The sequence below is a fragment of the Sinocyclocheilus grahami genome, unplaced genomic scaffold (genome assembly GCF_001515645.1).
Source record: "Sinocyclocheilus grahami isolate Dianchi unplaced genomic scaffold, SAMN03320097.WGS_v1.1 scaffold1283.1, whole genome shotgun sequence".
Taxonomy (NCBI): domain Eukaryota; kingdom Metazoa; phylum Chordata; class Actinopteri; order Cypriniformes; family Cyprinidae; genus Sinocyclocheilus; species Sinocyclocheilus grahami.
Genome location: NW_015506462.1, coordinates 161,730 through 180,616, shown reverse-complemented (window position 1 = coordinate 180,616; position 18,887 = coordinate 161,730). Strand labels below are relative to the sequence as shown.

Sequence of the window (18,887 nt, the reverse complement as noted above, 5' to 3'; positions counted from 1 at the left end):
TCCCCATGTCAATGCGTCTGTCGAAATCACAAAACGTCACGTCACCAAACCCAGAGGAACTCCCCGGCTGAACAAATCCGGGTTACGCCAGGGCTTCAGAGCTTTGATGCAGCCATGGGTGACCGCAATGCACAAGCGACCCAAGATCCACGCACTCCATGGGACCCGGGATTTCAGCCATAATTGCAGTGCGCGCATGTGTAGTAAATCCAGATGGCACACCACTGAGGCAGACGCCATGAGCCTCAGCAGCATCTGAAATTCTTTTAAGCGAACGGACCTGCCCAGTCTGAAATGGCGCAGAGTAGACAAAATGGCCGCCATGCACTCATGAGAGAGGCGGGCTCGCATCTCCACTGAGTTGAAACACACTCCCAGATATGTTATAGACCGACTCAGGGCGAGAATGCTCTTTTGTATATTCACACATAGCCCTAGGGACTCCAAGTGGTGAAGCAGCATGTCTATATGGCTGACTAGCATGCCCTGGGAATGAGCTAAAATCAGCCAATCGTCGAGAATGTGCATGAGAATGCACATCCCACTTGCTCTAAGGGGGGAAAATGCTTTGAGAAAGTGCACAGGGTTAAAACTAGCCAGAATGGAAGAACAGAGTTGCTTTAGCTGCTTGGTTGCTGGCTATAATCGGTGTGGGCGGCAGCTCTGCACTGCTCTGAGGCAGGGCGAGCAGAACCGTATTGATCGAGTGAGGTGGAAAGAGCTCTTTCTGTGAGGACGTATGCATTTTTATTGACTCGTACACACAGAAAATAATATTTTGAACACTGCACACTTGAACTTGGGGTGGCATTCTGCGGTGCTTGGGAACCGGGCTGCCAGCACGCTCCTCCCCCCTCACGACACCCTCAGGAAGACAACTTGGAGACCGAGGGGGGCCCGGAGTCACGGCGAGGGCTCCTCCACTGCCTGCGGTGCCTCTTCCCGGGTCTCAGCCGCACTTTCCTCCTAACATCCACCTGCCGCCGAGGGTCTGCTCTGGCTGCGGCAAGCCTTTCCTCCCTCCTCTGAGCTGGGCGGGTCACCGAAGACGACCTAGATCTAGAAGGCGGCTGGAACGAGCGCCGAGGCATGACCTGACTCATAACTTTGGCGCGCTTTAGAGCCTCCGCAAATCTCTCAACGATGGACTCCACGGCCTCACCAAAGAGGCCGGAGGGTGTAATAGGTGCATTAAGGAGCACCTTCTGGTCTGCGTCTTTGAGCTCAGCTAGGTTCAACCATAGGTGCCTCTGAAGAACTACCTTAAAACCAATGGATCGGCCGATCGCCTGGGCAGTGCTCTTCATTGCCATCAATGTGAAGTCTGTTGCGGCACGCAGATCATTGATAGTGGACTGCAGGAGTTTTGGCCTGAAAAACCTGTAGCACCGCCATGCGCATGCGCAGGACGGACGCTCCTTCCCCAGCCGAGGAGTAGACTTTGCTGGCCAGATGGGCCATCATCCTACACGGCTTGGAGGGCTGGCTGATATCCGCACCAAGGGTCTTGGCTGAAGCAGGACAAAGGTATGCGGCGTATGGGTATGCGCACATACCCGTGGGCTTCCACCCCGTCCACATGGGAGAAGATGGCCTGCATGGCTGAGTGGACGTATGCCGATTGGAGCGCAGACCACGCCTTAACCAGCAGGTCGTGGATGTCCGGAAAGAAAGGGACCAACGTCCTCGAATCCGCATGATGGTGGCTGGATCTAAAAAACCAGGAGTCAAGCTTGCTCTTTGCGGGCTCTTCTGGAGGATTCCAGGAAGACTCAAGCTCCTGGACCGCCTTAGTCATGATCCTGACGAGCTCCCCTTGGAGGTCTGGGGGTCCCTCTCTGTCAGGTCGATCCCGTTCCGACTCCACCCAGTCCTTCTCCTCTGACACCGAGATGGACATTGAATACTCATCACCTTCCTGGCCGAAGGCAACGAAGTCCGCGACGGATGGAGGGGGGCGGAAACATCATCAGAGAAGGTGACTGGGAATCGAGGTGATCGCAGTGATCGCGGAGGGCAGCACCTTCGCGCCGAGTCATTGCTCTCACCTCTGGGTGGGGGAGGGGGGCCCACCAGCGGCTCGCTGGCAGCAATGGGCCTCACCCCGAAAAGGCCATGAGCCATATTCCGGCAAGTCTTGAGCGCACACGCACGCCGGCGGTTTCCAACAGTCAGACTCATCCAACGCCGCCTCAGCATGGGACAAGCCCAGGCAGGCGACGCATTGATCATGTTTGTCTGGTGGCTCAATTGGTTCCGCGCAGATACTGCAGTAGGATGTCATCTTCATTTTTGAAGCCAACGTGGAGAAGATTCTGACGTAATTGTCGCTTGCACTACATTTTATACTGCCGCTCGAGCTCGTCAGTATTTGCATGCGATTTGCATACTTCGCAACAATTGGCCAGTCAATTGGACTGGTGTGACCCAATAGGACTTCAGGAAATGTGGAAGGAGAGGAGTTCCCAAAGTGGATGCTCCGTAATGTCAAGAGAAAGCTCGAAAGGGGACAAAGACTTAACCCTTTAGACGCCAGGGATTTTTGGAAAAATGCTGGATTTTGACATCAAGATTTCAAAAGCTTGTGTCTTGAAAGGGCTTAAAGACAGAGATCTACTGTAAATTAGAAAAATGTTGGGCATGACCGAAAGTTTATGTGGGGTGTAAATATACTCCTCTAATTTGCATATTATGACGCCATCTTGAATTTCATAATATTCAGAAAATAGTAGATATTGAATTGATGTTTGAACTTATTTGCATGTTTTTTTTTGTCTTTTTATCCTCATTCCAGATGATCAGGAAAAGAGGAAATCAACAGTAAAAAAGGAGAAAGTACTAAATTATTACTATATTACTGTGCCATAGTAAAATGCATGTGCCTATTTTTTGATCAGTTGACCAGCTATCTGCCCAATCAGGTATCTAGGTGACACAGTTTATAGTTCTTGAGAGCATGGTACCTCTAATTGCATGGCACAGCGCACAGACCTACCCCACACTGACTGCACCTGTACTTTGTCTGCCGGCGGCCCTTAGAGCGTGCGCGGTCCGAACAAACGACGCAATCTGGCCGATCATCAGCAACGCGGAGCCAGTAGCGCTCAGTGAGCCTCTGTGGCATCCCTCCCCCTCTTGGAATAGCCCTCGAGCAAAGCAGTAATAATGTCCTGGATGAAGGTCTTCAGTGGCTTGTGTGGACCAGGAGCACACTTGAAGTAGATTATATGGGGGTTCACCACACTGATGCTCAGAATCGCATTGAAGATGCGATTGTACCATTTCCTTGAACGGTGTGGAAAGAGGTAGGTTTTCCTCCCATGAAGGTGTTGTACCTGTCAATAAACACAGGTCTGTTTATCTCACGAGAACCAGTGTTGCTTTGCTTTGACCTGATACGTTTCCGAACACATGAGTTCCCATGAAGAGACGAGAGCATAGTGAGACGCTTTGTGTCATGCCATGCACAAGCTAACAGTTTGCCATGTCTCATGAACACTGGGTCATCTCCTTTGCTCAAAGGCCACTCAGTTTGTCTCAGGCACCTAGGCATACCACGCCTTTTGCAGTTCACTGTCCCACACATACGAGTGTCATTATTTGCCAGCCCGTTTGCTATGGCTGGTGATGTGTAGTAACTATCCATGTACACCTCATGCCCTTTCCCTGTGTATTGGGCCATCAGCTGATGAACGATTAGATGGGTGGCACCTAAATCAGCATCAGAATGAGCATTTTGGCCAGTGTACATGGACCACTGCAAAACATAACCTGAGCTGGCCTCACTCAACCCAAACACCTTGTAGCCATATTTGTCAGGTTTTTTAGGGTTGTATTTTTTCAATGTGGACTTTCCCTTGAATGCTATGGTCAATTCATCCAGACAAAGCTCCTTGAGTGGACCATAATTGGCTGAAAAATTAGGAATTATCAGGTCAATTACTGGACGCACCTTGAACAGCCTGTCATGACCTGGCTGACCCCTCCCCACATACTCACTATTGTTCGTGAAATGGAGGAAAGACAGAATGATCTCAAATCTGTTCCTAGACATTACTTTGCCAAACCCAGTTGTGTAAGTTGGCCAAAATTCTGCCAAGTAATCCTCAATTTCTGCCTTCTCTACCAGCCCCATACACAAATACAGTGCTAGGAAGGCCTTCATCTTTGAGACGGAGACATCATACCAATCATGAAATCTGGAATTGGGTTTTAGCTGTTGGGAGTTTAGAAACTGATGAGCATATCTGTTGGTTTCATTTGTAATGAGGTTCCAGAAGTCATCAGTCAGAAAGAGGGACAGAAAGTCTAAGGGTGCAGCACTGGTCAAATATTTCTCTCCTAGATAACCAACAGGCTCATCAAAGCGTTTGATTCAGTCCTGATACACTTCTTCATTTCTCAAATAAACCCAGCCACCATTGTCATTGCTATTTCCAGTCCGATTTAGATCCAGATCACCCCTGCTGCCTCTACCACGTCTCCCAGCTCTCCCACGCACAGCACGACCACGTGTACTGCGGCCACTCCCACCTCTTTGGGGCACTGGATGCAGAGCTGCTCTAACCGGATCCAAAGAGCTAATGCTACTTCCAGCCCTATTTCTCCTACCCCTGCTGCCTCTACCTCTAGCAACAGCTCTTCTATGGACACTACTACCACGTTCACCCCTAACACCCCCATCCCCGTTGGTTAACCCCCTGGGGTCGACATTTCCGCCAGCGGAACTTTTTGCAGATTTGAATGATGACAGCAAAAAGAACTAAAATGCTCCTTCATACTTGACCATACATATAAGAGTAATACAGCATTTAAATCTGTAAAGGGTCTACTTTTATTTGTGTACACTCACAATATCAACAAAACATTGTGCTTTTGCAAAATAAAGAAAATAAACAGGGTATGCTTTTAGCCGTCTCATTCTCCACGCATATCTGTTTGAAACGCGTCACTAAAATGAACTGAAACTCAGTGAATATTTTACACACACACATGAGAGATATACTGGCCTTCATTATCGCTAATGTGACCACGTCCACGCGCAGATCGCGCTTTTGTTATTACAATCATCCACGTGAGACGCGCGTATGTAAACGCCCACATCACAGCAAACACAGCAGCGAGACGTTTCCTCAAGTTCATCTCGGCTACTTTGCTTCTGGACGAAGACGCGCTGAGAGAAATAAGCTTTGGATTTTCCTCATAAGAACGCGCCGGCGTGATATTCAGTGGAGGATATAGTACGTCTTTTTTTATTTGCCTACTTGAATTAGTTGCTATTGTGTTACTGTGACATAACTTATTTTACTAGTTACTTTTTCCAAACCATGATTCCTGACTAAATGTACAATCAAGTGAAACATTATGAAGATTAATTCACTGCATATATGTCTCACAACGCCAGGAAGTTTTTTTTATGTTCTATAAAATAGACAGCAACGATATAAAAGTAATGGGAGTTATAACGTTAATATGTTGAATGTTTTATACTCGGTCATTGGCGTTCGCGATCGTCTGATGTGTAAACGTATCAAGTAAGCTGTAAATAAGTGATGCATCGACATATACGCGCGTTCTTTCTTATCAGTGATGCAATTTATTTATCAGCTATGCATCTTCTGGTAATTGCTCTCAACTGTTTCAGTTTTCGTTTAGGACTGTGGCTGCATCACTGGCATAATTGCACAAGAAAGGCACACGTGTCGTTCAGTTTTGAGTTAGCTGAAAAATCATACTGAGTAAGTGCACAGTATAATAATTGTACTTTTATTATGCCTAGACTACAGTGGGTACGGAAAGTATTCAGACCCCCTTAAATTTTTCACTCTTTGTTATATTGCAGCCATTTGCTAAAATCATTTAAGTTATTTTTTTTCCTCATTAATGTACACACAGCACCCCATATTGACAGAAAAACACAGAATTGTTGACATTTTTGCAGATTTATTAAAAAAGAATGTATTCTAAATAAACTACAAACAAAAAATATATAAATAAATTTTTTCCTCACATTCTTTCTTGTAGCAATTCCCTCTCAGTCACACACCTGACTAAAGGGCTCATTATGCAGGCCTTTGTCTTCTCAGGTGTGAATCACAGCATTATTCATGATCATTCACGCCTACTCGCATATACAATAACCATGCACAAATGACGTCGCTGTCGACCGGCTTACGTCACTTCCTAGTACATACTGTCGGTGCGAATGCAACCCTTTAAATGGTACTGGGAAATAGTTCACGCAAAATCGTCCCAGTACTTTAGTACCGTACGTTTAGTTCTGGAACTAAAGCGTTGCGAAAGGGCCTATATACGCGCTTCCTTTCTTATCAGTGATGCAATTTATTTATCAGCTATGCATCTTCTGGTAATTGCTAACAACGGTTTAAGTTTTCGTTTAGGACTGTGGCTGCATCACTGGCATAATTGCACGAGAAAGGCACACGTGTCATTCTGTTTTGAGTTCGCTGGAAAATCATAGAGTAAGTGCACAGTATAGTAATTGTACTTTTATTATGCCTAGACTATATGGTAATATTATTTGTGTTGATAGTGTTAAAATGTAGTTTCTTTGTTATTGGCATTCTGTTTTCTCATGAAGTATGCATACTATACTAAGGTACTGTGGGGAAAAAATGCTTACAATTGTTTATAAAATTATTTTAGGACTGTATACACCACTCTTGCATTCACCTGCATCTCTCACAGTTAGGGGATGCTCGTTCAGTTTTCAACTCCATTCAGAATCTTAGAGTAAGTGTGCATTCACTATTTTACAGATGTTACTTTCATTTGATTTATTTGCTGTATGGTACACTATTTTTACTGTGTGGTAATCAATACAATAATATGTGTAGAAAAGGTATATGCGAGGAGGCGTGAATGATCATGAATATTAGTGTGATTCACACCTGAGAAGACAAAGGCCTGCATAATGAGGCTTTCAGTAAGGTGTGTGACTGAGAGGGAATTGCTACAAGACAGAATGAGGAAAAAATAAATGTATCTTTTTTGTTTATAGTTTATTTAGAATAATTATAACTATCACATCATTTTGGGAGTGTGTGCATAACATGGTCTTAGCTGTGGTCCAGGTTCTTGTTCCATAGGCTCTTAGATTCCTGCCCACACATGTCAACTTCAGTCATTGTTTTCCATGACCGAGTGGGCTGCTTTGCTTTGGCTCTCTTTGCAACAGGTTCTTTTGCACTGTTATTCTCACATCTGAAATAAAAACGTAAGCATGCTGTTTACACAAACTACATTATTAAAGGGCCAAAATTATCACTTGTTTGTGTTTCGTGAACACTCTCGCCTTGCATGGCGGCACCACTGCGCTGCAAAGATGTACCGGGAGAAGCGCGATTATTAGATGACCGATCGTCATTTCCAAAAGGCAAATATTCCCCTTCAGAGTCAGAATCGGCGAATAACATTTGCAACACATCCTCACGGTACAACTTTTTATTAGCCATTTGCCGATTTTCTCTCAAAAATCTCTCAATTTACTTGTGCGCTATGAACTGAACTGCTTCCGCATCAATGACACGATAGCTCACTTGCTCTGCTATTTCCTCGAACACTTTGAATAGGAACATGATGTCATTTTGGTCTAGAATCAATGTACTACATGTCTGCCATCTAGTGGTAGGGAATACAAATGAGATATTACACCATATTAGGAACTAGTATGACGTCTTGTCGCAATTTTGTGACTTTGTCGCTTAGAGGGTTAAGATGAAAATTACATTAAATTACCATTATATCTAGTAGATGGCAGCAGAGGATCACCCATTAGTTCAGTTGACATTTCAATTAATTACATGTAGAACTACGTAAACCTAAATTAAACACCTCTTTTTGGCCATTGCTTTCAACAGAAATGCTGGTGATTGGCTACAATACTCAAAGCTGCAAAACATGTTGTAAATTGAAACTTTTGGTTTTGTAATTCGAAACCAGAGCGCGCAGACAAAAACACACAGGAGTGTTTGAAAGTGGGTTCAGTTTTCAACTCCATTCAGAATCTTAGAGTAAGTGTGCATTCACTATTTTACAGATGTTACTTTCATTTGATTTATTTGCTGTATGGTACACTATTTTTACTGTGTGGTAATCAATACAATAATATGTGTAGAAAAGGTATATGCGAGGAGGCGTGAATGATCATGAATATTAGTGTGATTCACACCTGAGAAGACAAAGGCCTGCATAATGAGGCTTTCAGTAAGGTGTGTGACTGAGAGGGAATTGCTACAAGACAGAATGAGGAAAAAATAAATGTATCTTTTTTGTTTATAGTTTATTTAGAATAATTATAACTATCACATCATTTTGGGAGTGTGTGCATAACATGGTCTTAGCTGTGGTCCAGGTTCTTGTTCCATAGGCTCTTAGATTCCTGCCCACACATGTCAACTTCAGTCATTGTTTTCCATGACCGAGTGGGCTGCTTTGCTTTGGCTCTCTTTGCAACAGGTTCTTTTGCACTGTTATTCTCACATCTGAAATAAAAACGTAAGCATGCTGTTTACACAAACTACATTATTAAAGGGCCAAAATTATCACTTGTTTGTGTTTCGTGAACACTCTCGCCTTGCATGGCGGCACCACTGCGCTGCAAAGATGTACCGGGAGAAGCGCGATTATTAGATGACCGATCGTCATTTCCAAAAGGCAAATATTCCCCTTCAGAGTCAGAATCGGCGAATAACATTTGCAACACATCCTCACGGTACAACTTTTTATTAGCCATTTGCCGATTTTCTCTCAAAAATCTCTCAATTTACTTGTGCGCTATGAACTGAACTGCTTCCGCATCAATGACACGATAGCTCACTTGCTCTGCTATTTCCTCGAACACTTTGAATAGGAACATGATGTCATTTTGGTCTAGAATCAATGTACTACATGTCTGCCATCTAGTGGTAGGGAATACAAATGAGATATTACACCATATTAGGAACTAGTATGACGTCTTGTCGCAATTTTGTGACTTTGTCGCTTAGAGGGTTAAGATGAAAATTACATTAAATTACCATTATATCTAGTAGATGGCAGCAGAGGATCACCCATTAGTTCAGTTGACATTTCAATTAATTACATGTAGAACTACGTAAACCTAAATTAAACACCTCTTTTTGGCCATTGCTTTCAACAGAAATGCTGGTGATTGGCTACAATACTCAAAGCTGCAAAACATGTTGTAAATTGAAACTTTTGGTTTTGTAATTCGAAACCAGAGCGCGCAGACAAAAACACACAGGAGTGTTTGAAAGTGGGTGACTTCAAGTGGGTACAGAATTAAGTTGGTATTACTGGAACTGTAAAAAGACCCCCCACCCCAAACAATTTTAAAAACTCAGTGGATCTACATGAATCACACAAATGACCCATTTTGAATTCAAAATGGCGAATTTCACCGAAAGGTGACAAGTTTGCATGCCAGGGAATGGCTTCCACGTACGACAGTTAGCGAAAGCTAGCGATTATAGCTTATAAAGTTTAAAATATTGATATTTTTCCTACAAAAACGCATCGATTCGCTACAGGAGGCCTTTATTCACCCCACGGAGCCATGTGAGGCACTTTTTTATTATGGATGGATGAGTTTTATTGGACTTCTTTTGGACTGTTGAACAGAATCACCCACCCGTTGCCATCACAAAGCTTGGAAGAGCCAGGACAATTTTTTATATATCTCTGATTGGATTCGTCTGAAAGAAGAAAGTCATATACACCTAGGATTGCTTGAGGGTAAGTAAATCATGGGCTAATTTTCATTTTTGGGTGAACTATTCCTTTAAGTCCGCCCCTGATTAAACAGTAAGAATAGCTCAAGAAAACAAATTTCAAAATGTGGGGTATTCACACAATCACGTTGACCTCAAGTTTGACAGAATTTAACTCCCAAAAATTAATACCACAAATGAAAGAATTACTGAATTGGCCTCTGTATGAAATACACTTCGAATGAATTGAGAAAACTAACACACTTTAAATTAAATACACAAAATAACAATTCACTCAACTCACGATTCAATTCGATTCACGGTTTTGCTTTCAAGATTCAATTTTCTCATGATTTTTTTAACAAAATGAAATTGAAGATATTATACAGTAAATGAAAAGGTGTTGTTTTATTAGGCTATTGCTGCACATTTTGTGAAATTAAAATATAAACAAAACTAAATTGAAATTTGAAAACAAACAAGTTACAAAAATAAAAGAAATCTCTTAATATGAACAAACAAACTAAGGCTTTGTCTGTGCTCTTTCCATTTAAAATTAGACGCAACCACTGGATTTTAATCATGATCCAAATAAAGATGCCGCAAACATGCAGCATAAGTCGTTTTTAATCTAAATTAAACTGTATAATTTCGAAATATGAAGCAAAAACACCAAAAATTAATACCACAAATGAAAGAATTACTGAATTGGCCTCTGTATGAAATACACTTCGAATGAATTGAGAAAACTAACACACTTTAAATTAAATACACAAAATAACAATTCACTCAACTCACGATTCAATTCGATTCACGGTTTTGCTTTCAAGATTCAATTTTCTCATGATTTTTTTAACAAAATGAAATTGAAGATATTATACAGTAAATGAAAAGGTGTTGTTTTATTAGGCTATTGCTGCACATTTTGTGAAATTAAAATATAAACAAAACTAAATTGAAATTTGAAAACAAACAAGTTACAAAAATAAAAGAAATCTCTTAATATGAACAAACAAACTAAGGCTTTGTCTGTGCTCTTTCCATTTAAAATTAGACGCAACCACTGGATTTTAATCATGATCCAAATAAAGATGCCGCAAACATGCAGCATAAGTCGTTTTTAATCTAAATTAAACTGTATAATTTCGAAATATGAAGCAAAAACAGAATGGTCTGGCTTTAGTTTTGTGAAACTATACTACATAAAACATATCTGAACCAAACAGCAGACGAGATTAATGAGACGCAGCTTCACTCTCTGACAGCAGGTGGCACTTATGAACAGCAATGATACAGTGTTTCCTGGGTTACCGCTGTAAACAAAGCAGCGCTTATGAACACTACTTTAATATACATTGTTCAGAGGCAAGATGAAAAGAAAATACCACATACATTTTTCTAAAGACAGTTCTCCTCAGAAAACAAATTCATTCATATAAACTCCTACTCCAATTGTATCGCGATTTATTTGGCATCTCAACTGATTTGAATTGTCACATATTTCAATCGATTTTCGACCGGCTCGCAGTTAATCGTTACATCCCTAATATTAACTGATATTAAAAACTACTGTGGGCCCACATACACAGTTAACACTATGGCTGTCAAAAAAAAATTTTGAATTTCGAATATTCATCGAATTTAAAATAAAAATCCACATTCGAATGCAAAAACATACATTTTATACCATTTCACATGCTTGAAAATGGTATTATTAAGGAGAGCTATAGTCCGTGGGCAGTGCCTGTGGTGCTTGTCAGAAAGAAGGACGGCACCCTTAGTTTCTTTGTAGACTACAGGTGGTTGATCGGTGTTACTCATAAAGATTCATACCCTTTGCCCAGAATTGAGGAGTCATTGGCTTCATTGAAAAAATCTAGAGCATTTTCAACGTTAGATCTAGCACATGGGTATTGGAAGGTGGGGGTGCATCCAATTGATAAAGAGAAGACCGTCTTTGTGATGCCGATGGGGCTATATGAATTTAATCGGATGCCCATGGGGTTATGCAATGCCCCAGGAACCTTTCAGAGACTGGTCAAGAGCTGCCTGGGGGATCAAAAATTTGAAACATTATTGCTCTATTTGTATGATATCATTGTTTTTTTTCCCCCTCCTTTGAGGCCCACATTGCCCATCTAGATTTGGTCTTCAGCCGCCTGGGGGACTTTGGCCTAAAGGTCAAACTCAGTAAGTGTTCCCTTTTCCAGAGTCAAGTTCATTATTTAGGCCATGTGATTGCAGAAGGAGAGGTGTCACCAGACCCAGAGAAGTTGTGGGCAGTGGAGGCCTGGGTAAACCCTCAAAATATTACTCAGTTGCGTGCTTTTTTGGGCCTAGCAGGATATTATAGACGTTTTATAAAAGACTTTGCCCAGATTGCAGCACCACTGAACTCAATGTTGTGGGGGACATCAAAGCGATGTACTCGACCGGCCACAGGAAAAACAGATGGGTGGGCATGGGGAACGGCACAGGACACTGCATTTAAGAAACTGAAGGAGAGTCTCCTACAAGCACCCATATAGGCATATGCGGATTTTCAGTTGCCAATTTTGTTGTACACTGATGCCAGCCAGACAGGGTTGGGAGCGGTATTGGCACAGAGAGGGGAAGGAGAGAGTAATTTCATATTGTTACGAGAGGGGCGGGGCCGAGAGCCGTGGGAACGGAGCGAGGCCGGTGGAGGAAATGCTAATGTGTGACACCTGCGCCACTCGCCGGTCTCGAGTCCCACGGAGGAGCTCCAGAAGGATAAAAGGAGGAGTGACGACAGTGTTGGACGAGAGAGGACCAGGCCTGGACTTTATTTTGTGTTTTGTGTGCGGCAGTCATCCGCGAGGGGTTGCCACTTTACTTTCATTTTGTGTTTGTTTATTTTATTAAAGTTTTGATTAAATGTTCGCCGGTTCCCGCCTCCTTCTTCCCGACCTACGAACTTTGTTACACATATGCAACTAGAAGTCTCCGACCAACAGAAAGGAACGATAAAAATTACAGCTCATGCACCAGGCCTGGACTTTATTTTGTGTTTTGTGTGCGGCAGTCATCCGCGAGGGGTTGCCACTTTACTTTCATTTTGTGTTTGTTTATTTTATTAAAGTTTTGTTTAAATGTTCGCCGGTTCCCGCCTCCTTCTTCCCGACCTACAAACTTTGTTACACATATGCAACTAGAAGTCTCTGACCAACAGAAAGGAACGATAAAAATTACAGCTCATGCTTTTCAAACTTTGTGTTGTTTTTTTGTTTTATTGCGTCTTTTGTTGTAAAATGCTTAGGTTTGTCTAATGTTATTATGTCTTACTGTTCTGTATTTGATGTTTGGCACACATACATACACACACATCCTTTCACACACCCATACATACAAATTAATTCATACATACATGTCAAAATTGAAATATTAGCTCAACATGAAACTAAAATTCATAACCTGGAACATCCGTGGCGTTAGCTCTCAGACAAAAAATAAATAAAGTTCTCAACTATTTGGATAATCTACATGCAGATATATGTTTACTACAAGAAACACGCACCTTCCAGATTCAAAACAAAACACCCTAAGATCAGCACAATTCACTCATTCATTTTCAGCCCCTTATAATTCAAAACAAAGAGTAGTATGTATCTTGATAAGAAAAAAAATCCAATTTGTTTATAATGCAACTATTTCAGACCCAGAAGGACGCTTTATTATCATAAACATATCAATTAACAATAACCCGGTAACATTTGCCAACATTTACAGCCCAAATTCAGATGACCCTTCTTTTTTTCAAATTTTTTTTTCTTCCATTTCAAATTTCTCCAACTGCCCGGTAATTATAGGAGGCGATTTTAACACTGTAATTGACCCATCACTTGACAGATCCACAAGCAATAAACGACACTGGCAATCAAATGACACAATAATACAGTTCATGAGAGATTTTGGCCTTGGCGATGGTTGGAGGCTACAGCATCCAACTAACAGAGAATATACATTTTACTCGCCGGTTCATCATAGCTACTCCCGCATCGACTTTTTCTTAAAGTAACTCAATCATACCAAATATCTCAGAATACAAAATCCACCCCATCAGCATCAGTGACCACGATCCAATAACACTCATATGGAATCCAGCTAATTTACATAAATACACCAGTAGATGTTAGAATAGAAATATTAGATCAACATGCAACTCAAATTCATAACCAGGAACATCTGTGGCATTAGCTCTCAGACAAAAAAAAATTAAGTTCTCAACTATTTGGATAATCTACAGGCAGATATATGTTTACTACAAGAAACGCACCTTCCAGATTCAAAACAAAACACCCTAAGATCAGCACAATTCACTCATTCATTTTCAGCCCCTTATAATTCAAAACAAAGAGTAGTATGTATCTTGATAAGAAAAAAAATCCAATTTGTTTATAATGCAACTATTTCAGACCCAGAAGGACGCTTTACTATCCTAAACATATCAATTAACAATAACCCGGTAACAATTGCCAACATATACGGCCCAAATTCAGATGACCCTTCCTTTTTTCACACTTTTTTTTCTTCCATTTCAAATTTCTCCAACTGCCCGGTAATTATAGGAGGCGATTTTAACACTGTAATTGACCCATCACTTGACAGATCCACAAGCAATAAACGACACTGGCAATCAAATGACACAATAATACAGTTCATGAGAGATTTTGGCCTTGGCGATGGTTGGAGGCTACAGCATCCAACTAACAGAGAATATACATTTTACTCACCGGTTCATCATAGCTACTCCCGCATCGACTTTTTCCTAACTAGTAACTCAATCATACCAAATATCTCTGAATACAAAAATCCACCCATCAGCATCAGTGACCACGCTCCAATAACCCTCATACGGAATCCAGCTAATTTACATAAATACACCAGTAGATGGCGCTTTAACATATCTCTCCTTAAAGACCCAGAGTTTGACAGTTATCTTAAAAGAGAGTGGACATCCTTCCTAGAAATAAATGACTCTCCAAAGTCACCATCAGCTTCATTGCTTTGGGAAACAGGCAAAGCAGTACTACGAGGTAAAATCATATTCTCCGTCCATAAAAAGAAAATAGAAAAGCAAGAAGAAATCAGACTAGAAGAAAAAATAAAAGAACTTGAAATATTACATGCAAATAACCCAACAGAAGTAATATATAATGAACTAAGACAAATAAAATTCCTGCTAAACAAAATCATCAATAAAATAACTCAATTTCTAATTCATAGACTCCGTCAAGAAACCTTCCATCACAGCAACAAATCCAGTAAATATTTGGCCAATCAAATTAAAAGAAACACAGAAAAAATAACAATTGCAACTATTAAGGACTCAGCAGGGAAGCCTACCAACTCTCCACAAGAAATAAATACAATATTCCGAAACTTCTATACTAAACTTTATTCATCTGATAATAACACAAGACAAGAGGATATTAATTTATTTTTCAATAATATTCAACTCCCAAAACTTAACACTGAACAAATCAATGCACTGGACCAACCAATTACAGAAAAAGAACTTCATATCGCCCTGAGCCGAATGCCTAACAATAAAGCACCAGGACCCGATGGCTTCCCTGCTGAGTTCTATAAACACTTCTGGTCCATTTTATTTCCATTATTCATCAGAGCAACAACAGACATAAAAGAAAACTTAAGATTACCAATGCACATTAACACAGCCACTATTTCACTCATCCCCAAACCTAATAAAGATCCAACCTTTCCGTCAAACTACCGTCCTATATCTCTCATCAACTTAGACATCAAAATAATCAGTAAAGTTCTTGCACATAGAATTGAAAAAAATATCCCATTCATAATCCACCCAGATCAGACCGGTTTCATCAAAGGTAGGCAGGCATCCAACAACTCACGCAGACTATACGATTTAATCCATTATTCATCACTACAACAGGAAAACACTATTATAGTCACTTTAGATGCAGAAAAAGCTTTCGACAGTGTCAACTGGAATTTTGTATTCACCACATTACAAAAATTTGGCTTTGGGGAGTCGTTTATTAATTGGATCAAGATTTTATACACAACACCTTCTGCCACAGTCACCACCAATGGATTAACATCACAAAGCTTCACACTGCACAGGGGGACTAGGCAAGGATGCCCACTCTCTCCTTCTTTATTCACCATCTTCATTGAACCCTTAGCAGCAGCCATCCGCCAGAACCCACTCATCAGAGGAATCCACACACCACAAACACAACATAAGATTAGTTTATATGCTGAACGCTTTTGAATGGACATTGCATTCATAAGCCCAACAGAATTGTCTGTGATTCGTTTAATGCGCAACTCTGAAAAAAACACTAAAAAGAAGATATGATGCAACATAAGTATAAATTTAATGCCGCAATCAACACTTTTCATTTAATTTTTTACTTTATTTGCGACAGTGTGAGAAACATAAAATAAACATAAACTGGTTGAAAACACTGAAAAGTTTTGATAGATGAAAAGATGACAAGTCTGCCTCTGGCTCAGCGCCAGCCAAACAGTGAAAGCAGATTCGCAGAATTGAGCAGCTGATGATAATCACACCGGTGTGATCGTATCAAATGTAAAGATATTATTAGGCTATTTTGTGTCTTTTGGAAGCTGCACTCAAAATCCACTTGGGTCAAAAATCTGAGGGGCACGTGTCCCCTCTGTTTGAATGGGCATGATGCCTCTGCTCGGGGCCCCCCTGGACTGCAGGGCCCCACGCAATTGCGTGGTGCCTAAACATGCTACTGGCCATCATCTGAACAGTCTTGTAAAAAAAAAAAAAAAAAAGGAAATACAAAACTACTGAAAACAGGCAGTTGACAGGGCTTGGCCATTCGAAGTGCAATAATTTTCGAAGGCTCCTCACCAATGACCGTAGAGATGTCTAGTAAACAGTGCGCTCACCTCTGAATGTCCTTTGCACTTGCAGTGACAGCGAGTTTAACATCGGCCAAGTAGCCAGACGTGCAGATTCCATTTAGGCTGGATGCCAGACTGAGTTGCTCACTTGAGAGGGGATCTCTCCTCAATGAAATTAGCCATTCAGGTCCCTAGAACCAGGGCTGTGTGTGCCCTGTACCTCGACATATGTCCGCCCTGTGATTGAGATGGCCGGGGAGACAGACAGCTCAACAGACAGAAGGTGCTGGTCTACCCATGTCTACAGGCTCGTCACGAGCGCGAGAAGAGGGCGAGAACGGGAACCGCCTTGGCGATTATGAACATGCTGTCCATGCGAATGAGAACATGCTTTTGATGGACCAAAGTCTAAAAACACTTAAGAGACAGGTGAATTGCTTCGATCCCCAGGCAGATCCAGGCAGGTCATCAGGTACTATTTCTCGGTGTCTATCCAGGCACAGAATGCCGGGCAACCATTGCACAAGGCTGCTGTTGTTGTAAAAGGCTGTGCTCCTCCATAGGGCCAGCACTTCTAGGCATTTGCAAGTCACCAAGATGCGCATTGAGCTCAAGTGTGGGGCCCATGCAGGAACGCACACTTTCAATCATAGTTGAAGCGGCCACATGTGAAGCAGTCCCAACCTGCCAGATAATGATACAGTGCGAACAGTCTGAGGGAGTGTTCTGAAAACACTGGGGCATTTCGAATTCTGCACGGAAGCAAGCATTAGACCGTTGAGATGGGAAAATCTGTGTCTTTTATATGGAACTCGTTGTCTCTTTAAGGCAAGGGAATTTTTTTTAATGGACCTAATGGAAACCCGCAGCTCTGAGAGGGAGGGCAGGCCTGCTGAATGTTTTCAGTATGTTTTCATGGGCAGGGGCGTACATTCAGTCTAACATTTGGGGGGGACAATAAACAAAATTTCTCAAGAACAATTTTTGAAGGGGACACAAATAATCCAGCTAAAATTTTACTTGTTTTTCATGTCCGCGGGCATGTAACGTTATTATTGCTAACATAGCGTACTGATCGAAAAATACATTGGCATCATGTATTAAAGAGAAAATAATCACTTCATCCGATGTTTAAGTGAATAAAATAGCTTTGACAGCCTTACTTACTGGAGTTCCACAACTATTGACTTCTCTCTCACCGGACTTGTGTGTGTGTAGGTGATGTAAAAGAGGAAAGCAGGCATTTGAACCAAAGCAATGTGAGGCAAGGGTGGGGGAGACTCAAATGTTTCTAAACTTAAAACGCATTTTTTCCCCTTTTGTGTTGTTTTACTACTTACACAATTATTTCGCTACATAAATATAATTATAATCGCTACAAGTGCCTACTGGAATTTTAAAATAGTAGAGGCAAATTTTAAAGATTATAATATGAAATCACTTAAGCAGAGGTGCTTGATTGTCTTATTACTTTTGATCTCGGGAAATGTTCAGCCTAATCCAGGCCCAGTTTCTGCCTCTGCTCCAAGCTTTGAAACACCTGCGGATTTTAAATCAAGGTATGGACTTGGTTTTATTCATTTAAATGTTTGGAGTTTAATCACTAAAATGGATACGGTTCGTATTTGGGCACAGTCAACTGATGCGGATGTGACTGTCCTAACTGAAACTTGGCTGAACAAATCTGTTTTAGACAAGGATATCTGCATTAATGGTTATAATGTATATAGGACTGACCAACCAAAAAGGGGTGGGGGGTAGTGTTGCTTTTGGCGGCCTGTTTTAATTTTAGTTTTAGTCTAGTCTTTGTGTGAAACTGTCATTTTAGTTTTTATTAGTTTTAGTCACGTTCATACTCTTTTTAGTCTAGTCAAGTTTTAGTCAACTAAAAGTCTGAGCATTTTAGTCTAGTTTTAGTCAACGAAAATTGTATTTTAGTCTCATTTTAGAAATGCAATTATATTTAACCCAGTCAATATAGTATAAGTACTTAGTAGTATAGACAAAATCAACATTTCATTTTAGCCAAACCCATTTCAAACAAGGTTATCTTATTATATTATTGTTACCTTATAGACTCAAGAATACAGCCATTCCAGACACGGAAGACGCTCTGATTTGAATATACAACATTTATTTTACCAACCAAACATGTTAGAAGTACACTACACACACATAAATTTAAATAAAGATGAACCCCGGCTGGCCGGCCATCGGTCCCTTTCTCTGTGTCAGGCTTAACTTTGTTTGGTTTTCGTCTTCTAAATC

The 18,887-nt window shown here is 41.2% G+C and overlaps 1 long non-coding RNA gene across 1 annotated transcript in view; it reads left to right on the top strand.

Annotated features, from left to right (window-relative positions):
• The first annotated feature begins 12,276 nt into the window (after positions 1-12,276).
• The window catches only part of LOC107568818 (uncharacterized), a 25,052-nt gene continuing 18,441 nt past the window's right edge, over positions 12,277-18,887 (top strand). Inside the window, exon 1 of the long non-coding RNA XR_001606809.1 lies at positions 12,277-12,288. This is a non-coding gene — a long non-coding RNA (uncharacterized lncRNA). The remainder of the gene's footprint in view (positions 12,289-18,887) is intronic.